We start from the raw sequence: 25,902 nt of genomic DNA, 5'->3' as shown, positions 1-25,902 counted from the left end.
TCAAAGTCCTGCTGCCTGTTCGGTAGCTGAGCTTCCTCTTGCACTGCTCCTGCTTCACCCCCCCGGAGTGTGCCTGGTACCTAAACCTCTTCCAGCCAGGGTTAAGAAGAACACTCAATCGTACCCTCTCCCTATTCAGTCTTTCCTCTCCACATCACTGCGCGTGGCCTTCGCTTGCGTGGCCAAGGCAGCACCCTGAATGCCATCATGAAGGTCCCTCCACTCTGCTCCCCTGTTCCCCCAATTCCGAAATGAGAAAGACCCCCATGAATCCCATCCCTTCGTAAATTTCACTATGCGACTGCCTCTGTTTTATCACCAGTAATGGTGCACAGCTTGAACGGGCACCTGTATCAGGGCAGCAGCCCTAAGGAGTCCAGGCTAATTAATGCTGATTCAAAACCACTGCACTATTGTGCACCAGCATGACCGCTGATTTAAAGATACCTCTTGTCTGTTAATGCTCTTAAAGGCGACGGATTATATTTCATTCAAAGATTTGAACATCTCAACTACTCAAATGATTTCAGCTCATGTCCTTATGTTCCAACATATAAATCCATAACTTCTTCACTCTGTCTCATGAAGTAACTTGTAGTCAATCATCCATCAATGGGGTTATCATCAAAGCCAGATCATTTCCTTTTTCTTATGGCATTCTCTGATTCCTAGGCAAAGCCTACCACGCCCTTCTTGTTTCTCCATTGGACCAGGCTGAAGTACACAAAATCCGAGTTCCCTCTATTTTGACCATAGCTCAGTATTCCAGATGTCCCTGCCGTAGAACAGCAGCACCCCGTCCTCTTTATCATTTCTGCAATATCTCAAATGTGGCTTTGAGGTCTGGGAAGGGACCAGAAATCAATTCTAAATATCGCCTCTAGCAGCAAAAGGAGACACTTCTGATCATTTCTGGGAGGTGTGTCGTATTACAGGGACTTATCACAACATCAGACCTCAGAATTTATAAGAAATGTTCAATATTTTCTATAGACAAGAAACTCGACAATATTTCAGTTCCCAAACAATTTTTCCTTCCTGCCATATTTGGAATGCGCAGTGTTCTCGAAATTCAACAATGAGAAAAAACAGTTATTGCAACTTATTGTTGGAGACCCAAACATACGTTTTCTACCACAAATCCTGCAAAACCTCTTTTTTATAGACTAATGCAATAAAAGATGGCTTCTTCATCCAGCATTGAGTGATGGAGAGTGACCTGAGCTCTTTACATTATCTCTTTCCTAATCCACAGGCTCTTTATCTTTCTTGAAGACAGCAACTCCTCGTGGAGGGTGGACTAGTCGATCTGATCTATGCAGACTCCTGCTCCAATATATTTTTCAAGCTATACATTTTGCATGGTTTTCACATAGAGTTATAGAGACAACTAAGTCGTTACAAAGAAGAACATTACAGAGAATTACTTTCACATTCGGGCACCTAACCAGAACTTGTGACAGCAACTTCCTTTACAACCAAAATGTATTTGATGCATGTTTCTTTAATCTTACCCCAACCACAACCATAAACAAAATCCTAAACATTCACATAAGGAGAAATCCTAACTATATTCAAATACCATTGGAGAACTTTTAGCAGCGTTATTTTAAATGACCTCCAAATAAACCCATTTTATGGATTTGTTCTCAATGTAGAAACCAGTTTTGGTTTCTTCTGAACCTGTGTGAGAAAGTCCCTGACTTCATACTGGCAGAGCAGGTGGGAGATTCCTGAGATGCAAAAAGTCCTTTTGCTGATCCTCTTCAACAGCCTGAATCCGGTTTCTTTATGCGCATAGGTGGGCTGTAGGCTTCTTGAAGGACCATTGCCTCTTGGTAGGTAGTTTAGCCCAAGTGCAATAACAAAGTCCATCAGAGGCGATGGTGTGTGCATGAATCACACAGTGACAATAAAGAACCTAAAGGTGATATACACTGGAACACTAATGGACTAAATATGTAAAATGTAAAGGGTTAAAACAATGTAAGGTAACAGAACATAAATGACTTACATGTATTGCCCAATTAGATGCAAGTTTAAAGGAGGGAAAATAAACAATATCTCTGAACTGCTCTTCTCAACAGTCAAAGATGCAAAGGTGAAAACCCACAAAGCTTGTTATCAATAGTTGTATCTTACCCCCGTTTTAGATTTAATTTGAATCTAAATATCCAGGACTGACTCCCAAAGCATTTTTTGTGAGTTGGTAGGTCCAGGTTACATAGAATCCTCCACACATGGAGTCTGAAACGTTTTTGAGATTCCCATTCAGTCACAGTTCAAGCCAAGACCATTGGAAATGCCATGCAGGATTTTTCTGGGTTTCTAGTTCCCGGTGTGGAGCTGTGCGCACAGTACGGCTCATTATTGGTGCAAGGCAATTGTACATATTTTTTTCATCTCCTTTTTTTTTTTACTTATTGGAGTAAACATTTTCCCCGTGGAGAAACACCTTGCCTCGTGCCACTTTCAAGTTTGGTGATCTTCGTTCCCTCTCCCACCAGGGAAGGGGATTTACTTGGACCCACCTGAGGGAAAATGGATGGGCAGCCGCCAGGATGGAAACAGCTCAGAGAGGAGTTTGTGAATTTCCACCACCTCTGACAGCAAACAACGCCACACGTGCCATCCATTTGCTAGGGTTCACTATAATGTAGTTCTACCCAGTTATCTCACACAATTATGCAGAAATGCTGACATTTACCCCTGATAGGTGCCCAATTGTGGATACCTACTAGGTATAAACTGAGCCATTGATTATCGCACACTAATTTACAGCCAAAATGGCTTTTTGAATACTGAAACTATGTTTATGATTGATTATAGCATTTAACTATAGTTCTTGTTGAGCTGTAGCATTTAATTCGCACAGTGTGGCATACTATGTCTGTTTATTTTATGGGCCACTACTTTAAGACAAATGCTGCATCCTCTTTGGGTATAAGCGTCTTCTTGGATTAAATATGGTATCTGGATGTTAATTCTTCTATGCATTATTAGTGTTTCTTCAGCAAGATACGGTTTAGGGCCATCATTTGAGTTATTTAGTATTTGAAGTTTCGACTTATGTCTAAAACAATGGCTATCTCATACTTTGATACATGAAATTGGGCACTGTGCAATTTCACTATACTCCAAATCCACCTACGTCAAAGACTTCACCTCACCCATTAGAGTAGACTCGTGCCCCCGCTACTCATCAACAGGAAATATGGGTATGACTCCAAAAACTGACGGCTGACAGACTCCAGACTGGTCTGGTTGGAATCCTTTAAAATGTGCATTATCTCATTGCCCTCATGTCTAATATCATAACTTATCGGTCTCCTCATCTGGTTCTTTTAAAAAGACAGAAAAACAAATTCATGTGATGGTTACCCTCTGAACTCCATTAGGCGAACAAATATTGTAAGAGCCATCAAACCTCGAAAATAAAAGGAAATCATATTTTCGGTTCCAAAGTCTATTTTCTAAAATCCCAAACCACTCAAATAGAAATCACTGCAAATAACTATTTGACATAGTCAAAAATAGCACAAACCTGTCTCCTGTCAACCCCTCTACAACTAGTCCTTCTTTCACTGCTCGCAGGATAACTCTGACTCTTGACCTAGTCTTTTTAAAAATCTATTGAGGACATTTCAAGGCATAAACTGTGCATCCACTCTGGTGATCCTATGTCCATCAACCACCTCAATGGTGCAGAATAGGTCAAAGTAGTTAATTTTCACTATCTAAGGCGATTTTCCTAAGTTGCATAATAACTAGTGAGGCCAAAGCCCTCTTCAGGAAAGCTAATACTGACCTTGATTGTGCCTATACCTTGTCTCTGCTTCCTGACCAAAGTCCTGGAAAACTTTGTTGCATTCCAATTGCCGATGTACGTCTCTGGGAATGAACTATTGAATGACTGCCATTCTGAATTTAGACATGTTACAATAATGAAACTGCCCTGTTGACAATCAATGATAACATTTTATACATTCTGATTCAAAGAGAACCAGCTGCTTCATCCTCCTTGACCCATGCAACACATTTGACATGGGCGAAATATGTATTGTCTAGGTATTGTTGATGATGTTTTTTGATTCTCATCTGAATGTGATATCACACAGCTCTCTCACTCCATTATCAAATTACAGGCTTGTAAAGCGCAGCACATTCTCCGATTGAATCCACAAAAGACTTAATTCTTGATAATTTCCTCTGCCTTTTCAGACCCTCATGTCCAAGCAATGTTATGATTCATATCATACTTAATTTATGTTTTAAGATTGTTGACATCGCCTCAAATCCATGTTGCCAACAATCGCCATGCTTCTGGACTGGATCGACCACTGCGCGATCCCTTTCTCCTTGCTGACCTTCACCTCCACACACCAAGGTCAACACAAAAGAGAAGACCAAATCTTCAGATCACTCAAAGACTTCTCCATGGAAAACCTAAGGTTTGAATCCATCTCTCCCCTTATCAACTCCCCCCTTTTCCATCCTTCTAAACTTTGCGAACATCCACAGTCCAATTAAAACACTCAAGTGCAAGGCAAAGCCTTCAGCACTCTGGCACTCTAAGGACCTTGTTGATAATAAATAGGTCTCCCATAGACTGGAAAGAAAATGGAACACAAGTAGGACTGCAGATGACCTCATGATACCAAGTTCCCTCCTTCCAACACACAGATATCTCATCACATCTGCCAACGCAAAGTATTATACCACCATCATCAATTAAGCCACCAACAGAAGCAGAAGGTTTTCAAGCCATTCACACACTGTATCAGCCCCCTGGCAGACCTAAGCGTTTCTCGCTCCACAGAAAAGTGCCAAGACATTACCTATTCTTCAGTGAAAAAATACAGAAGATCCGAAAGCACATCAACAGCGCCAATCCTGCTTCATCTTCTGTGCCCACAACTTCCCAAACAACGCTGCAAGGTCAGCCTTCAAAGCCCTATCTCTTTGCATTCGCATGTACATACTCAACTCTTTCAAATCCTCTGCTTATAAAAATTATGTCTTACCCTAGTCCTTCTTCAAAGTTCTCTGGGGTATGCTCTCACAGCCGTACACACCATTGTCAATGTCTGCCACACTCAAGGCATCCTCCCAGAAGCTCTCAAGACCCACCAGATACTTCCTCACCTAAAGTAACATATGCAAGATCCTGAAGACCTTGCCAGCTACTGGGCCATCACTCATATACCACTTATCAGCAAGAGCATTGAAAAGCAGTTTATGTTCAACTTCAAGATTACATTAATGCTAACCATTTCCAGCACGGTTGTCAGTTTGTCTTCCGAATACTCTGGAGCACAGAGACCGTCACTTTGCACATTGCAGATAATGCCTTCTGATCACAAACGAAGATGATCCTTGCCTCCTGATAATGCTGGCCCTGTCAGCCGCTTTCAGAACATTTGGCAATGCCACCATCATATGCACCCTGGAGTCTCGAATTGGATTCACAGCAATATGCTTCACTTGTTCTCCTTCTACCTGTCCAACCAAGACCAGTTTGTCCACATGGGCACCTGTAAGACACAAAAGATCCCCATCACATCTGGAGTCCTTCCAGCCCAGGGTTCCATACTGTCCCCTCATATCTTGAACCTCTAAATGAAGCTGTGGAACACTACTCACATAACAACATCAAGATTACTCAATATGTCGATGATGCACAACTCTATTTGAAAGACTCTTCGGCTTCCGACATCTAATGCCTCAAACACAGCCTGCACTTCCGCCAGACCTGTATATTCTGAACTTACCTGAAGCTCAACGTCACCTTTAAGGAAAACATTGCTAAAAAAGCAAAGACGGCCTGGTACCAGCGCTCTATTCTAAAGAAAGCAAAAACATTTCATGCAGAAAGAGACTTCAGAATTGCTGTTCAAGCCTTCATACTCTTGCATCTGGATGTTGGTAATGCCTTGCTCCATGGACTTCTAGTCTCCACACTGGCACCATAAGGGGTACCCTACACACTGCAGCACCTCTCCACCAGGGTCTGAAGAAATATGATCACATCACCCCATTATGATGGAGCCCCAGTGGCTCTTCTTGCGAGCTAGCACCATCTTTAAAACCAGCTGCGATATTTACACAACCATCATGACCAGCACCCCTGCTTATCTTGCAAAGAAGCTCGCCATCTCTGGTTGTTCTTGACACATCTTTAGCCAGGACACCATCAGACTGCAGACCAAGTAGTTTTGGAAAGAAAAATAACAAGGCAGCAAGCCTTTTCCATCTATTCACCCAGGATCTGGAGCAACATTCTCATATCCATCAGGGCCGCCACAAGGCTGCTTCAATTTAGGAAAGAGTTGAAGACTCATCTCTTTAAAGGACACCACATCACACCGAATTAACAGTTCATAAACCAGCTCCCTCTATTATATCATATATATGCGATCTTTTCACGTTTTTTCACCCACTGAATCTCTACCTCCTTCCTCACCGAAATTTTGATGGACCACCTGACACGATCATGGACTAATACTTTAAGGATCTGCTACTTTGGTGTAATTCCTTCACAGTTCATTTCCATGGCCCTTTTTTTATCCTCTTTAGCTTGTCCCTGATGCCTGCTGCTCATCTTCCTCCATACCCTGATTGCCCTGTTAATACAATGCATTATTGTCTTGTGTAAACCCTTGATAGGTGATTTGCTTTCTTAATATTATCACTTACTATAAAACCAACCATTAACCAATTGATCTGTCACATGGCCTTCTGATGAGTGCATTATGTAATTACTCTTTCCACATGTTTACTGTCCTCCCCTTTATGTCATTTCACACTGTAACTGTGACTATTCTTTGTGTCACCTCCCACATATATGAAGCACTCAGATACACCTTGACCTTGGTCTGTGCTTAGAAACCTATAAAGATAGAAACCAAATATCTAATGCATTAGGAACCTAGAGGCGGGCATGGCCCAACACGTCTTACCTTTCCATCTGAACTCCAGTATCTTCATAACAAACAGAACGGCTTATAAGAGATGAGATGCTACCATCACCTGCTGGTGAGGACTCCTTGGCTACTATGTGAATGCATATTAGAACATTAGGACCTTACCTCCCTCTGATACCAGATTTAATATATTGTCGGAAGTCTTGGTCATCTGAAAGCATAGGTGCCTGCTACAAGGAATGTGTCACCTATGTAAATGTAAATGTTGTAGACTTGTAAAGCGCACAGCTGCCCCAGCAACGGGGCGTCCCGGCGCTGTAGACCGCAGGGGAACCCGTCCTGGCGATCCCTGTGAGATGGTCCCTTACTGGGTATCTCCAAGGTGAAACCAGGCATCCCCGGCGTCTGTGGGGGGCCGTTGTAGAGATGAGGCAAGCTTAATGCCCAGAGTTGCCGAGTGTGTTCCTGGTTAGAGTAGGTACCGAGGCGAGAATTATCGAGTCCGTTTTGACCCTGGTCCACGACCCTGCCGCGTCGAGAATTGAACCCTGGTCCCTGGCCGATTCTCTGCTTACGGGTCTGCCGCCTCTAACCAGTGAGCCACACCTCTCCTACATATCCACCCTTTTATGGGTAGTTATTACATTGTTGTGGGTTCAGAGGCGCACTGAGTCCCTTTGTGCGAGGCTGTTGGAATCCCAGGGAAGATGGCCGATCACTGGATTGATTGTCAGGGCAGAGATTACTGATGGACGGCCTCAGATACTGCGATCCAGGTGGGATACCAAAGCACTGACGTGACTGTGCTACTGATATGGTCCAGCTCATCAGGGTCCTGCAGCATATGTGATGCTGGGCACCTATAAACAACGAATTACTGAGCCTGTCCGTGCGTGCACGGTGATGCAGTCATCACTTGGGTGGAAATCCACCATCAGACAGCAATCCAGAAGGGATCCACCTCAGCATAGTGTCTCCTTCGCCTATTCATCTCAGCATGCGCTTGATCAGTTTGAGTGCCTCAGAGGACAGCACATTTCTGCCCGGTATGTGCCATAGGATGAACTGCCCAGCAGACTGGGGGATAGACGTGTTGTGGGCTCACTGCCCCGCACTGCCTTCACTGCAGCTGCTCTTATGCTCAGATGTCTGATGTGAGGTATTGGAGTAACAACACGTGAGTGATCCCGGTGGCTCCAGATAGGCCAAGGCTGTCTTTGACGGACTGCGTGGCTTGACATTGACGGACAGTGCGGTATGAGGACGATGCATGGCCTGCATCATAAAGGGATTCGTCGACGAAGCATTCATCGCCTGCATAGACCGAAACCAACACGTCGAGTCTTTGCCATCAAGGCTTCCTCCATCCAAGGTACTTTTTCAGCGGGACCTGCGTGAGTCCTGTAGCCGGTCTGAGGTCGCTCTGAACTTTGGCTTTACCCCAGTCCACCGCGATCTAAAGTAACCCCTAAGCGCTATTTGCTATTGGTCGTCAGTGACTAAGATCCGCTTCTGTTGATAGCTTCTCCAATTTTTGGGAAAGTAATACATTTGCACATGCACATTTCTAACAGAATAAACCTAGTTGACCGGGGGCAGAACCAGAAACCACAGGAGTGGAGGGAGTATCCCTGGAAATCCACCACTTGCGTGGATCCTGGACTTACTCCCAGGGATCTTTGTGAGTCACGTGACATCCAATCCAATGACACCTAGGTTTGCACAGTTACTGATGCATTGATCCAGTGTGGTTTGACCATTGTGTATGTGTGTAATTGCAGGCTGGCATCACGTGGCATTGCAGCAACTTCTGTACAAGAATATAAATAAAACATTTGCTTTTTCTATTTATCTTTTCGTGCCCCATTAATTCCAATCTCTGTCATGAGAGGGGATATTGTTACCCAATTTAATGGTACTCAAATTCTCAACCTTGGAAGGGGCTGAGCCTTGTGGGGCCGCAGGCTGCGTTGGCCTTGATAAGATTTGACTCCTGATCGGCTGCTCTCAGCGGGTGTCCGAAGAGAGCTTTTATCTCACTGAGCCATCCTGCCACAATAAAGCCTCATGTGCAATGTTGTATGTATTTGCTTAACCTCCTAAGGCTTCACAGTTTTCTTTGTGAAGCCCAGATCAATGTTACCGGAAGCGTGTGAAGGGTTAATGCGGGGATTTTCTTAGTTTAGCTGACTCGGCGCTCCTCGCGCACACAGTCCTTTGATTCCAATCTGATCAAGAGCGCGTGTGATCCGAGAGTAAACGCATTTGTATCCCCCCTCACCCCCCTCCCGCCCCCGCCCATCAGCATTCCAGCCAAGCAGGCTTCTGGTTCTTGCAAAGCAGAGAATAAACCTGCAAGAAATGTCACCTTGAACTTTCCCACCGAGGAGCGGACAGTGTCCCTCAGTGCAACTCTATAACTTCAGAGCTTTTTCATTAGATTCCGTCTCCTTCCCTTGTAAAAATCTAATAAAAAAAAAGTCAGGACTTTTAAAGGAGGGATGTTGATATTAATCGAATGGGTTTGTTAAGAGGCCGAATTTGGAATGAGGTCTGGTAGAAGACGATAAATAGATCACTGGCCGAGCCTGTCAGTGCACTGACATCTCACAGGTCTTAGCTTCAGGCAGCAGGCACAGCAGAGCGCACAGGGCCAGCCTCCCAGCAGAACGACACTACAGTTTACAAAGAAACAGGCTCATGTTGTAGAGAGAAAAGATATTCGTCCCTCGCGTGACGCGGAAATACAGACATACACAGATATAAGCCTAGGCTCTTGGACAACAGAGCTGATACGATTGCCGACCCGATTTCTTGCGTGTCTGTCAAAGCTTTAAAAAGACAGAATGATCTAAAATCACACAAAGTGTCAGCAAGAAGCTGGACATTCCCACTCGAATCACAGTTCTGGCATGCGCTGTCCACTGTACCTCTCGCCCTGCATGTTCTTTCTGTGATGTTGCACCAGGGAAATTTCCTTGCACCATTTGTCTTTCTTTATTTTATATTCTTTCTCTTTTCGTTCTGTTTCCCTGGCCTTTTCTCTTTACTTTCTTTTTCTATATCTCTTTATTTTCCTCTTCATCTAGCACTTCCACAGTCTCTTTCTATTACTCTTTCTTTATCGTTAGCTTTTCTTTTCTCATTCTCTTTCGCTTACACTTTCTATTTTTTCTCTTACTCTCATTTTTTGTTTTTTCGTTCGCTTACTTGAATTCATTGCAGCTTCTTCAGGCTGTCCTCAACATGGCTATCGACACCATGACATAAATTCAGAACACTGTCGGAATGTATACAATAGAGTCGGTATACTTCTCTGACCTTCAAATGAAGCTCCGATGGGTAAAGTTTTTTAAGTTGGAGCCATAACTGAAAAAATGCTGCAGAGAATCCTGACTTTGTGGCTCCAGAGAGAAGTTATGGTCAGTAACGCATCATATGTTCCTGAACTTTGACAAAGGACTAGGGTCTTGATCGTTCTCTGAAGGCCAAAGATCAGGCAATCAGCTACCATGAGTCCCACCACTGACCATAACCTCTGGTTCTACTACCTTCAACTTCAAAAGCTCTGGACAGCTTCCAGACAGGCACTGCACCTACTCAGTGTGTTCTCAGAGCACTGATTAAAGTAAGTAATAAGTTAGTTGTCAACGCAGGATGGTGTCCTAAACGGAAAGGGTCTCATCACCTGTCTCTGAGGTTGAAAAGAATTAGGGAGCGTTGCATGTGCTGAGAGACCCAAGAAGGAACAAAAAACCGGATCAAAAATGGAGTTAAATTCACAGCCTCCCGGGCAGTACTTGAAATATGAGATGCTGCTACCCGGAAAATCAGAATATGGAGACTGACCATACCAAAGGCGACCGAAAGCCTGACTAACAAAAGGCTATTCCAATGCCCTGACACAGGGTGGCCACAAGAGAGACCTGATTCCCATAGAGGCCGAAACCTGCTTCATAATCATCCAGAATGTTATTTTTAATTAGATACGCATAAAGCCAACCATCAATATTTTTACCTACAATCTTTCAGAGAGCAGGAAGAAGCATGGTAGGCCAGGAGGATGCCAGGGAAGAGAGATCAGGATGAGGCTGACGACACCCGCTCAATCACTGAAAGAAACAAGTTAAGGAAGAGTTTATAATGCTGCTAACTGATAGATTAAGAATAATTCAATGAGCAAAATGGGGCAGAGGTTGTCTGAGGAGCTACATTTTAGCTTACAAAGCAGATCAGGGGTTTTGAAATTAGTTAACGAATATCCCAGGCATCCTTCTCAAGCTTCCTCCCCACCGTCCTGGATGCCATCATCTTCCCTAAACAGAAACAACAGGAAAACAAGCAAGACTTTTATGTTAATGCAGGATTTCCACATGTGTTGGGGCAATGGACTGCACACATGTGCAACTTGTGCCTCCAGAGGCTAAATCACACCTGTACCGCAATAGGAAGCACACGCATTCCATGAACAAACAGGCAATCGTGGACCATCTGGGCCTCTTCGTCAATGTCCTTGCAAAGTACCCTGGGAGTGCTCATGGTTCTTTCCTCTTCCTTCATTCCACCACCAATGAGCGCTACCAGAAAGGGACACATGCGAATGGGCTACTGGTTGGTAAGTACTTCTGAAGCACATGTCAGTCCACATGACAGTCAATTGTGTTGGAATACGCTGCCATATTAGTGTTGGGCTGAATGAGACAATGCATACGTGCTATGTGTGGGCCTACATACTGGCGCCATACTGCACAGCACATGCACAATAAAACCCTACAAGTCACACATGTTGAGACCGCCTACGCCGCTGTGGACCATATGTTCAAGTGAACTGTGCTGCTAGAGTATCACTGTTCATGATTTGCTAGTGCTGCCCTGTGTGTGCATTCCATTGTTTGAAAGAGCCTCACTAATGCTACAATATGTGAAATGCTGTGCCCAAACACTGTGTTGAAGTAAGGGAGTCCCTTTCTTTGGTCTGTGTGTCCACAAGTAACTCCCATGGTCATTAAGCATGTGATATATCCCAGGCCTGTGAAACTGAGAAATGTAGTCATATTTTAACCACTAAAGAACATGTCTATCGTGCTAAATTACATTAGTCATCATATACACACATCCCATCCTAAGTGCACACCATTTTGCAGTGCACAAACCACTCTACTAGCCCTCCAAGGCTTCAGACTGTGCAGCAAGGTACAGCCTCATGCACAAAGTACATCTCACATGACAGGCAACAACACAGTCATCTTGGAGATAATTTGCTTGTCTTAAAGTAATGCTGCAAATTACCTGCCAGGACGGGCACCAAACCCCAGACAGAGAATCATGTGGAGAATATGTCCTACTCATGGCGGTGTAGTGTGGTTAGTGTGCAAATTGCACTGTACAGTGCAAGTCTCCCCCACAATTCAAACCTCCTGTGTACTGTCATGATTGAGGACACAGTGCACTGCCATGTGTGCACTATCATGTCCAACATTGATATCCACTCACTGCCCTCCCCATGGCAGTAGAAATTAAACAGCATTGACTCACAGCCAAATATGTGTGACTGAAGTACGCACCTTCACTTGCTCCAGCTACAGTTTGTAAAATCAACTTGTATCAGTTCAGAAATGGCAAAAGTAGTCAATAACAGACCACAATAGATTAGTGTGAGAGATTTGTCTCCTCAATGGCTAATTGACTCTCCTTACTGGTGAAAAATCTAAGTCTGGGCGGTGAAGTCCATTCCGCTCGCGGTGTTTGCGGAGATTTCCACCCTCCACGTTACGCGGAGCTCACAGAGTTCTGAAAAGGAGCGGAGTTTTTCCCCTCACTCGCGTTCATCAATGTCAAGTTGGCAAGCGAGGGTAATCCACCTCCCGGCGAGATTTTTCCTAGTTCGCGATCGTCAACATCAAGCTGGCGAGCGCGAGCATGGAAAATCAACTGCCAGTGAGATTTCTCAATGCAGGCGGTCAGATTTCTCATTGCGAGTGGTCCCGTATGCTTGCGACCGCTTGTGTTGAGAAACTGTCCCTTCGAGTTGAGAAAGCTGCTGCTCAAGTAAAAATCTACTCGTGCGGCAGAGAGGAAGCAGCGCCTGCTTGCTCTGTGCATGGTGCAGTTCGCGATGATTGCACAGTACAAACAAGCACATGGCATTGAAAATCACAGCAAAGAACAATCCTGTGCACACATACAATTATACAGTCATTGGTTGATACAGGTCAAAGCAATACAACAAAGCAAATATTCGTAAAGGATTAGAAATTTTCCTTTAATGACCATAACCAGCCGACACGTGTTTCATCGTGGGGAAAGTGAACCACGAATCTTCAGGGCTGGAAAAAACATACAAAACGATTTGTGCTTAGACAAGTGCCAAGGACAAGGCGATACTGTATAATAATGTTTGTTCCAAACAATGTTTAAAATCAGAGCGGAAACGAACAGCAAGAAAACACCACAACTCCAAAAAGGTGCTGAAGTAGTAATAAGAAAGATATATCAAGAAATAATGACTAGAACTCCAATCCGTGTAAAGTCAAAAAAGAAAAAGGAAGAAAGGAAAAAGCAATTAGAAATCACCCTGCACCCGAAAGTGTGAAGCAACTCAGAAACATTGACTCCCTAAGTATTAAAGGAATACTCAGTGAAATGTCACGAAAATCATACCTGTAGCTAATGCCGAACTAACAGTGGATGCTGTAAGGTGAAAAATATAAACAGCAAAATAAGCAAGAGGTCTCAGACTAACTAAACAATGTAAAACAAGGTGTGAGGCATATAATAATAGCGAAATCATATATTCTGGAAATGTTGAACCCTCATGTATGTTACTGCGAACAATGTATTCATCGAATATCATTTGTCATTATCATGTATTGCGATGATTCTTCACATTTATGTATTTCGAACTCTTTAGTGCTCTGTTTACAGTACGCTTTTTCCGTGTTGGCGTTCTAACTCGTTCAGAGCTTGTAACGTAATGTTCACATTATTTGTATTATATAATTTTGTAACTACTTCTGTTCCTTAACTTTATCTGATCTAATGTGCTATATACATTAATCATACTTATGTACAATAATATACGGTTATCCGCCTTATATTAGGAGGACTATTGGACATATCCAAAATTTTCTGATCCTTTGTCAAACTCCTCTTTGTTGCATTTATGGATTGACCTGATACCAGTAAGGTCCAGTAAGGTCACGTGTATTTACTGTCCCACCCCTCTTCCTCCTTTTACACTGTCGCTCCTTTTTCTTTCTCCCTGTCGCTCTACTATTTACACCCTATTTAGGGGATCTATACCCATATGGGGGTTTCAGAGGATTCACACTTATATTGTGATTCTTTCACTTTTTTAGTGCAATTAGTCAAGCACACCTTGGCAGCTTCTGATATCGACACGCATTTTTTGCGTCTTACATAACGGGCATGGATGATATATTGACAATGGATTCCCCTTTTTTTAGCGAGGACATTTCGATTTTGTAGGTTTCAGACTTGGTCTCTGTGTACCTTCATTCTTGGGACTGCGTTGTTATTGCTGCGTAGTCTCTCTTCGTTTGGGCACTTTTCTCTGTACGTTGACGTTCTAGTGCTCCGGCATTTGCCGGCTTTTTAAGCACTTCCGGGTCGGGCACCTATGACACACCTAGACACGATATTACTGCCGCCAGGCCGATCGGACGCTTCGCTTCTACTGTGAGTATGTAGTCAGTGGATATAATTATGCGTTATACTTAAGGCTTAGAAGATTACTTTTCTTATGGTTACTTTCTTCGTGTACATACAATGGTTAATTTACGATTGCGCTTAACGCGGTTTTCCGTGGTGATTTATATTGTTTTTAATTTATCTGCCTCTACGCATTCGTTGAGCCACTTTGACTTCATGCGCTGTACTTAGGACTTGTGGTAATACTTTTCACTTTGCCACTACTTTTCAGCATACACATGTTCGTCTAATGCGCTTGCCGTTTTGATTTTATTGTAGATTATGGAGTTCACTCATTTGACTTGACGAACACGTTGAATAACTGCTTAATAACGGGATTCTCTCCCATAAAGACTTAATTCCTATACACTTGGATTTTCACGTGACTGGCGGTACGAGGCTACTCTTTGATACTTGGCTGTTTTAATTGGAAGGTATGTTTTGTTGTTGGGATTTTTCAATGGTGAACTTTTTTGCCCCAGTATTACTCGTCCTTGCTTCTACTTCATGTCTACATTAGGCATTGTATTATATTTTTTTCAGAGATACTATATCTTACTGTGCAGTCCGACTGACCCGTTATTGACCCTACCGGGTTGGAATTATCACCGGTAGTGGGGTAGATTTCGCTATTATTATATGCCTCACACCTTGTTTTACATTGTTTAGTTAGTCTGAGACCTCTTGCTTATTTTGCTGTTTATATTTTTCACCTTACAGCATCCACTGTTAGTTCGGCATTAGCTACAGGTATGATTTTCGTGACATTTCACTGAGTATTCCTTTAATACTTAGGGAGTCAATGTTTCTGAGTTGCTTCACACTTTCGGGTGCAGGGTGATTTCTAATTGCTTTTTCCTTTCTTCCTTTTTCTTTTTTGACTTTACACGGATTGGAGTTCTAGTCATTATTTCTTGATATATCTTTCTTATTACTACTTCAGCACCTTTTTGGAGTTGTGGTGTTTTCTTGCTGTTCGTTTCCGCTCTGATTTTAAACATTGTTTGGAACAAACATTATTATACAGTATCGCCTTGTCCTTGGCACTTGTCTAAGCACAAATCGTTTTGTATGTTTTTTCCAGCCCTGAAGATTCGTGGTTCACTTTCCCCACGATGAAACACGTGTCGGCTGGTTATGGTCATTAAAGGAAAATTTCTAATCCTTTACGAATATTTGCTTTGTTGTATTGCTTTGACCTGTATCAACCAATGACTGTATAATTGTATGTGTGCACAGGATTGTTCTTTGCTCAGTTTGAGGTCAAATTTTTTTGACCTTTACAGTTTGAGGGGTTCAGGGGTTTCCCCTCCCTGTTCTGCACCATACGGATACTATAATTTAAGACACTTACGTTTACCAGCAGAGCGCCAGTACTTCCTAACATCTCAATACCCTGTTCTTTGAATTTTGCGATTGAAAATCACAGCGAACAGCATTTCTCCAATGCACTCCGCTGCTTGCGGAGCTCCGCGTAGGGCAGCAGAGTTTTTTGTGCACTTTGCGGAGTTCAGCATAGCAGTACTCCGCGAACTCCGCCCAGGGTTAGAAATATCATCACCTTCATGGCATTAACACTCACAATTATGACAAATAGTAATTGAATCACAGAGGACAGTACACCTGTATGTGTAGTACAGTGTCTGTCATATCAAATTACTAATAGAGTATATGCCACTATTTCATAGCACGTCTCTTACAGTAGGCAAAGTGGAAGAGTCATTCAGGACACATAACAGAATGTTCATGAATGTGGGCCATCCCCTGTCATGACTTTTAACTAATATTATCCCCCCGTCTGTCTTTGCATCTGACCAAGGATTTGCTCTGAAGCCCTCTTAACCAACTCCAGATGGTATTGAGTGAAGGAACAATCATGCCCTAAGCAATACCGGATGTATGTCGTTACAACGCACACTTTTACAACGCATGCACTTACAACGCATTTTTTACAACGCACAATCCATTACAACGCATGACATTACAACGCAGGACACTACAACGCATTTTTAAAAACTACCTTTACAACGCATTCCATTACAACGCATACTACCATTACAACGCATACCATTACAACGCATAATATTAAATTGCATTTAAGGTAAGTATTAGAAAGTATAGGGGTAAAAATTACTATTCTAACTCCAGGGGGTGCAACAGTAGGGTAAGTGTTGGATAGTATAGGGGTAAAAATTACTATTCTAACTCCAGAGGGTGCAACAGTAGAGTAAGTGTTGGATAGTATAGGGGTAAAAATTACTATTCTAACTCCAGGGGGTGCAACAGTAGGGAAAGTGTTGGATAGTATAGGGGTAACAATTACTATTCTAACTCCAGGGGGTGCAACAGTAGGGAAAGTGTTGGATAGTATAGGGGTAAAAATTACTATTCTAACTCCAGGGGGTGCAACAGTAGGGTAAATGTTGGATAGTATAGGGGTAAAAATTACTATTCTAACTCCAGGGGGTGCAACAGTAGGGTAAGTGTTGGATAGTATAGGGGTAAAAATTACTATTCTAACTCCAGGGGGTGCAACAGTAGGGTAAGTGTTGGATAGTATAGGGGTAAAAATTACTATTCTAACTCCAGGGGGTGCAACAGTAGGGGAAGTGTTGGATAGTATAGGGGTAAAAATTACTATTCTAACTCCAGGGGGTGCAACAGTAGGGTAAGTGTTGGATAGCATAGGCGTAAAAATTACTATATTATGCGTTGTAATGGTATGCGTTGTAATGGTAGTATGCGTTGTAATGGAATGCGTTGTAAAGGTAGTTTTTAAAAATGCATTGTAGTGTCATGCGTTGTAATGTCATGCGTTGTAATGGATTGTGCGTTGTAAAAAATGCGTTGTAAGTGTAGTGCGTTGTAAAAGTTGCGTTGTAAAGGTTGTTCCCCAGCAATACCCGATCCATAGTAAAGCATACATTTGGCATACTCAAATTCTGCTTGAGGTGTCTGGATATGACTAGGCACCTCTTGCTCTACTCGCCACCAATGATATGTAAAATTGTAATCATTTGCTCCATATTGCACAACATTTTTGAGAGGACAAATGTACCATGGTCTGATGCCAATGAGGAGCAAGAAATGCCAGACGATGAGGATGAAGATGAGGACGATGAGGAGCCACATCAAATCGTTCCATCAGTAGCAGCAACATGACTTAGATACCATATATTAAAAAGAATTTCACAGATGCATCAGTGACTTTCATGATGTCACAATATGATGACTACATGAAACTGTGTGTATATGTATGTAAAGCAAACACAAGGAGATGATGGACAGTGCGCTGAAACTTTTCAGACACACAGCCTCAATCACAGATCTGGGTTGAATCCATCATCGTTCTTTAGCTCACTTTGCCTCCTCAGTTCAGACACAGCTATATGCAAATCAGTCTTGACCCTGTGCCTCATGGGAACAGTCCAGCCCGAATTGCCAAGCCAGGTCTTCCCTGAACCAAAAACTAGCATCCTGCGACAGGTTTTGGTGCAACACCCCTCATCAGCAAGGCTAGCTTGAATCCAGTGGCAAAGTGAGCAAGGGACCCACGTCTGGGCATACCCTGCGAACTTAGGGCAAACAAAGCAAACACAAAGGAGATGATGGATGGGGGTCTGAAACTTTTCAGGCACTCACCCCCAGTCACAGATCTGGGTTGATTCCACCATTGTTCTTTAGCTCACTTCTCCACCCCAGTTCAGACCCAGCCATATGCAAATCAGTCTTGAGCCTCTTCGCTATGGGAGCAGTCCAGTCCAAATTGCCAAGCCAGGTCCTCCCTGGACCGGAAACAAGCATCCTGGCACCGGTTTCGGGGTAACACCCCGAATCAGCCCGGCTAGCTTGAATCCAGTGGCAAAGTGAGCAAGAAACCCATGTCTGGGAATACCCTGCCAACTTAGGGAGAGCAAAGCAAACACTATGTGCAATTGCAATCTTCATGGGCTACACATATCCTTCCAGACACAAGGCCATGCAGCTGATGTTTGTGTACCACACCATGATATGGTGGGTTCTCTCAACACTTTTCTGCGCATAAACCATTCAATTAATAGTTATGCATGGCGAATATGAGAAACAGTATGCAGGACACATGGAAACGGAAGAGTCAAGATTAAATTAATTGATACAACCTTGTTCTAGCTCTACTGGGGATGTTTGTCAAGTTTTGGACTGTAAGAGATCCGTGTGAGTCTGTTCACCTGTCTTAGTGTCATACTATATGAGTGTTGCATGTGAACACCCACTTCTATGCACAAGCAACACTACCTTGAAACAGAGTGTAGTTATGGTGTGATTTACACAGTCTTATTGTCAGCAATATGTAGGAGGTCACGGCAAGGCATTCATGGATATCAAGCATAGAACCATCAGCATGAGTGAAAATCATGTGGGCCACGAATGATGAAACTTTTACTTTCCTGTGCAGTATAAGCCTTGAATATGAATGGTCTATATTGAAGCAATCATGTGGTGCCATCCATACATCCCCTTCCAGGTAGGTGCAGTCAATCGCCGCACTGTCCTGCAAGGCAAACTGTAACCCTCCCAAGTTTCCCAACAGCCTGCTGCCTTCACTGTGGTACATGGTGTAGATTGGCAGAAGGCTGCGCTGTTTTAGATGTGAGTGCACTAACCCCATGACAGTGAAAGTTTGTGACATACTTGGGAGAAGGTAAATCAATGTAATTGGGTGCTAATACTAATTTAGCACACAGGGCACTTCTTGCAAGGTGTGCTCTTGCGCTACCGGAGGGATTGTGCCCTATGTGTGGTATGATCCCAGAAATGCCTGAACTCACACATATGTACACTGTCAGCACACATATTAAACACATGCAAAGGCAGTAAGCAGGTCACCTCAACAATTCAGACCCAACACAGCAATCCCTCTAAATGTTTACATGCATTGCACATAATAATACACAGAGAAATACACATTTGCCCTATTGCTTCAAACAAAAAGACACATGAGTCTAATGTTTAAATTCTGTAGCTATTACATCAACTGAAAATGGCACTTTGCAGCTGACAAATCTGAATGACCGATTGGTGCTTTGTCAGGCCCTTGTGTGAAATCGACACATTGACTGGTAGCATAAAAAAGAAGCATCTGCTGAAAATCTGACGCATCCGCCCAGGAAGTGATGTCATGGATCATGCATGCTGCAATCCAGGAACTGTGATGTTATTTTCATTTTCCCTTTAAATCGCAGTTTATCTGTCTGTGCTTCTAAGTGGTTGTGTATTGACTCTGCTGGAGAGTGTTTTGGTGTGCCTGGAGCTGTTTAGTAGTGTCTGCTGTCCCTGTCATGTCCCCAAAGTCCTTTTTGTTTTTTCATGTGTATTGTAGTGCATTATTATGTGTTTATTAGGGTGTTTGACTTTTGAAGTATTATTGTAATAGGGCTAATTGTGGGTTTTTTGGAGGGTTCTGTATTGTTTAAGTATTAGTTGGGTTTGTGTTAGGTAATGCCCGGTAAGGGTAGGGCATGCCCCATGGAATTCCAAGGAGTTTGGGAACTTTCTGTGGCTGGTGAATTTCTACTTGCCAAACATGGTAGCCCATGGTGGACGGGTAATCCTGTGCTTCCCCACAGCGGTGAGGGGGCAATGGTGGGAGAATGTATGTGCACAAAAGTAGCAAATGTTTGGCATCACCAAGATACTCCATCAATTGAAACATCGCTGGGCGAATATAGTTGGCCATGAGTCAGACATCCTGGACTACATTGGCATCCAAGTTGGTGGACATGTTGGTTAGTACACATGATTTGTGTGTTTTCCTATGTGTCTCATTTACCCAGTGATGAATAGTGTTAACAGAAACTATAGCTCACATAACCTTTTGCTCAAAATAGCCATGCCTCCATGCAAATGAGGCAAATGCTGTGGCAATAGGGCTGTCACTATCTGTGCACTAGTGCTATCTGTGTCACAGAGCAGGCCACACACGTTTTAGTGTCCCTTTAGGTGTCACAATTGAGTCCCAGGGAAGTATAGAGCTGATCCACATGCCCATAACCCATCCAGACTACACATAAGATGAAAAACCAGGTCAGCTCCAGAAATGCTTGTATTACCACAAGCATTTGTCAGGTACAGTTGCGACAGGCCATTACAGCACATAAGTTACCCATAAAGTTGTCCCCAAAACTCTGTGGGAGCACAAATCACAAGTAATGGTGCTGCACAGCTTAACAAGGATTTGCCCTATGCTGGCCAGCAATACTGAGAAAATGCAGATTTGGGCAGAAGTCATTTATGAAGGGGCAGTCCTTTGAGCTATACCACACCAACTTACCGACTAGCATGCTTATTTACAAGCCCCTAGCAGTGCAGATGCATCACTTTTTATGTGTAGAAAAAGTGAGGCCTCAGCGGCACAAGAGTCTTGAATATTAGCCCCCTGGTGTTCTTTGCATAGACAGGCACCATTAACCTATGGTGCACAAATGTGCGCATTGTTGACATGATTGGTATTGTACTTGAAGGGACAGCTCTCTGCACAAAGAAATGCAATGTCAGTGTTTGAAACTTTTATATGTGTGTATTGGAATGCAGCACACATACAATACTGAATGACACATAGTGATGTACCAATGATCCTCCTTAGCATACCTGAAGTACTGGGAATTTTAAGCCCAGCGATGCAGGGGAACACACCCTATGACTTCGGGTTCTTCCTGTTTCAGACCTACAGAAACACAGAGTCTTCTGGGTGAAGTCAAAGATCAGTTTATTGGCTGCAGACCAATTACAGGTATCCAAGAAGTACAACAGCGTGTATGTTCTTAGGAGACTGCTAAAAATCACAGAAACAGGCTTCTCCTTAAATACAAAATATCCTGCTTCAGGCATACATTCCTTGGTTTATGATATGGCCATATAAAGTATACATTACAAACGAAAAGGCAGAGTCATGATGACCATCCCACATTCCAGTTAAGCCAGCCCGCAATTATTTACCCAGCAAGGCTCAGATCCCACATCAGATATCGATAGGCCCCAATAAACATGAGCATCTCCTGTTTGGAAAACAAGCCATAAAGCAGGAACAGTCAGGTGCGAAAGAGATTAGCTGGAGGCTTGTGTAGGATGAAAAGACTTTATGGTGTGTCAAGCCCTGATGCTAATCATAGGTGGCCAGAGGACGGGGAACTCGTGAGACCGGACTGACCTGGGGCAGCGGAGCCAAGCTGCCCAGGTCACAGAAAAGTCAAAGGAAAGCACATGTGCTCTAAAAGGCCCGTATTTGCTTCATGATATGTAGCCTATGTGAGGGCAACCATAAGATGGCCACCGCTCTAAAATGGAACCCACGTAGTGATGTATAATAACGTATACACAGTGCATTCATAGCTAAAACGTTACACAAAGCACTCGTACATACCGCATTGACCATTCGCGGTTCACTAATACCGGGATAGACAGGGGTCCCAAATTCTAAAGTACGACAGACCCTCCTTTTGCCCTTACATAGGCAATAACTATACTCATTTCAATCCGAGTCTAGGTCAATATTCACGAAGTCATGGAGATGTTGCTGTAGCATCATCCTATTACTTAGCTCGTCCCTCGATACAGGTTTCCTTACACATAATGTAGCACAGAGGCCACATATCGCAGGAGCACACTGTATGCACAGACAGAACAGGAAAAGGATGGCTAAGATCATTCCAATGACCATCAGAACTTTCCAACCCCAGGCAGATATCAGTTCCCAGAACCACCCCACCAGTGACCAATCTCCTTTATCCACGTGTATGGACTCAGATATTTTATGTAGTTTGGAGATGGCTTGATAAACTGTTGGAGCGTTGTCTGGTATGAAAATGCAACAACTAGATTGGATAACCTTACAAACCCCACCGCGGTCTGCAAGTACGACGTCTAGAACCATGCGGTTCTGCAAAGTCATGAGGCGATCCGCTTGGAGCTCAGCTGTCAAATTACCAAGGGCACCAGCCGTAACATTAACAGTGGATTCAACCACACGAGTCAGCTGTCTCAGGTTCCTACTATTAACCATAGGTCCCCAAAACGGCAGGAAACCCAAAAAGAAATCTCCCGCTTCCTGACCGGCAGTATCCTCCTTACTAATCACGCCTCTCACAACTCTGGTCTTGTGATAGTCAGAGGCGGCAGTAAATGTTGGCGGTAGCAGATTTGCAATATAACATGTGCCCGAGAAATCAGGGGGCAACCATGTATATGCTCGGTCATTGCAGATAAAATATGTACCCTTGGCAGCCAGAAACGCAGGGGAAAACTGTGACGGAAAAGTGTACGTTTCAGTACAGTCACTTCTTCCCAGTTGAGCTCTGGGATTCGGACCATTACCTTGCAAACAGAACCGACCTATGTGGGGTACGACCCAGATTGGGGATGAGATTTTTCGCTGTCTTTCACCCAGACTAATACTATACCCCGTCGCGTTCCACCCTACATAAGCTCTCAACTCTTCTTTGGGAATAGATGAGTATGCATCGATATCTCTGCTCATATCGGCAACTCCTTTCATTAAAGCTTTGTTATTGGTGTTAGGTCTGATGGAACGCGGTTGTCGCAGGGAGTACGCATCTAGAGCAAAGAGAAACATGGTCTGGAATGCCCATGACGATCCATTGTAACTAAACGGCAGCACTAGATAGGGAATACCCTTATTAATGGTATGTGGCATTAAACCACACACCCAACAATTGGTTGTATTCATGACTAGTTGGTGCTGGTGCAGGAGCTGGATAAACGAGTTGTTTACAAACTCTGATCGTCTAGCTTGTTCATGTTCAGGCAGAGGGTGAAAAGAGTGTGAGGAGACAGTAGGAGGAGGTATAGGCTGTACAGTGGGTGCAATGGGCTCTTGAGAGGAGAAGAATACAAATCCTACAGTAAACACTACCATACTACATAATACAAACAGGCATAAAAATACAAAACGTTTGCTCTTCATTATCTTACACATTCTTGCTTTAAAGTTCATTTCCTCAGCGGGTCTCTCCATCTTGAAAAACTCCATCCTCTAATCGTGCCGCTCGCGGCGGGTGAGTATCTTCTGCTAAGGAGTACGCCTGTCAGTCCAGGGAACGCCCTAGACCAACCAAAACCGTCGACCTAACGTCTTCGGCCTGTACCCCAAAGTCTTGGCACCGCGACCCTGCGGCTGAACCCGGATGGTGGTTCGAAAAACAAAAATCAAGAAAGTCCTTCAGATGGGAGAGCTCTGGTTATCAAAAAAAAATAAAAAGGTAAAAGAAAAAAAGAATATTTATTTGTCCATAGGCCTTGGTCTTAGATTATAACGAGAACGGCCAGGTACTGTTTGATCTTGAAACAAGAGTTCAGGCTCTGTAGTGTCCAATCGAATTGACGGTGGCACAGCTTCTTGCAAAATATCGTCACTTTCCTGTGCAGAAGTTGTGCCTTTTATGCGTGCATCACTGAACGGCACAAAACGAGGTACAGTGTCTGTTTCAGAGTCTGCGATACCCTCCTGGACCCACTGGTCATACGGCAGAGGCAAAGGGATCCTTTTCACGTGGGCGCCGTGGATCCAGTTCTTCTTCCCCTTTACTCGAACAGCTGATCTTGTAGATAGGAGTACGAGATGAGGGCCGATCCAACGAGGCTCATCGTTGCTCATGCGCTGAAAAGTTTTCACCAAGACCCACGTGCCAGGGTCGATAGGGTGTCCTGGAGCCTCAGAGGCCTGGGGGAGAGTATCATGCACCTGTTGGTGTAAAACACGTAATTTAGCCGTCAATTCATACAAGTAATCAAGCAGTACTGGATGTTCAATTTCACTGAATTTCGTCGGTCTTGGCACACCCCATACATTAGCCAGGCGGCCAAAAACGACCTCGTAGGGACTAAGTCCCACTCGTGAATGCACGGTCATTCTGGTGGACAGGAGTGCTAGAGGCAGAGCGTCAGGCCATTTAAGACCTGAGCTCGCTTGGATTTTGGCCAGTTTGAGTTTTAGAGCGCCATTGTAGCGCTCTACTAATCCAGCTGATTGGGGGTGATTTGCAGTGTGGAATTTCTGCTTTATCCCTACTCCCTCACACACATTCTTCATCACTTGACCCACAAACTCACTCCCATTATCACTCCACACCATTCTTGGCATTCCAAACCTAGGGAAAAATTCCTTCACAAGGGCTTTGGCTGTGGACAGAGCAGTGTTATCTTTTAGGGGATAGGCCTCTATCCATTTTGAGAAAGCGCAAACAACCACCAATACATATTTCAGGTTGTTGCATCTTTCCATGTGGATAAAATCTAGCTGCAAAACTTCAAATGGATATGATGGAGGCGCAAAATGACCAGCTGGAGTTGGTGTTCCCCTACCAGGGTTGTACTTCAAGCATACCATACAATTCTTGACCACATTCTCTGCACACTTAGGAATTCCAGCATTCTGCCATACTGGAGCCAACAACTTACAGATTCCTTTCGTACTGATATGTGCCATTCCATGTGCCATAGTAACCACTGGAAGCACATATGCATCAGGTAACAACCATCGCCTATGTTCTGACAAATCAATCCAACAACCATTCTCATCCAACTTACCCATACTTTCTCTCCACTTGCTCAACTCTTTCTCTGTGGCTTCAGGTTGAAGGGACTTTACACTCTCTATTGTGTTTTCACACATTCCAACATCACCAACCCATCTGGCAGGGCCTGCAACATACATTCGAGTCTTCACATCTTTTGCTGTTTCTTTCGCAACTTCATCAGCAAACGCGTTACCACGACCAACATCATCAGTGATTTTCTTGTGCGCACTGCATTTCATAATCGCAACTTGCAACGGTAGGGTCAGCGACTCAAGGAGATCATTCACCAGCTTGCCATTCTGAATCTTAGCTCCATGCGAAGTCAGGAATCCACGTTCCTTCCACAATCGCCCAAAACTATGAGCCACGCCAAAGGCGTACTGGCTATCCGTATATATGTTCACTTTCATTCCTTCAGGCAACACACATGCTCTCGTAAGGGCAATCAATTCTGCTGCTTGAGCCGAATTTTGTGGCACACGCGCAGTTTCCACAATCGTGTGCAAAGTCGTGATAGCATATTTGATTTGAACCGATTTGGAGAAAGAATTTATCCACCTACCCGATTCCTAGCCACGCCTTACAGGATACAACTGCTCCTGTTTGTCCATCTTTATACACCGCCCCAAAAGTTACATTGGGCCCCCTTTTGGCTGTCACTCCCTGTCCTGATGAAGACCCGTATTGACTAGCTAATA

This window comes from Triturus cristatus, chromosome 5_2 (genome assembly GCF_964204655.1).
Source record: "Triturus cristatus chromosome 5_2, aTriCri1.1, whole genome shotgun sequence".
In the NCBI taxonomy this organism is placed as follows: Eukaryota; Metazoa; Chordata; class Amphibia; order Caudata; family Salamandridae; genus Triturus; species Triturus cristatus.
The sequence above is the reverse complement of the archived record's forward strand: the minus strand, read 5'-3'. Positions refer to the sequence as shown.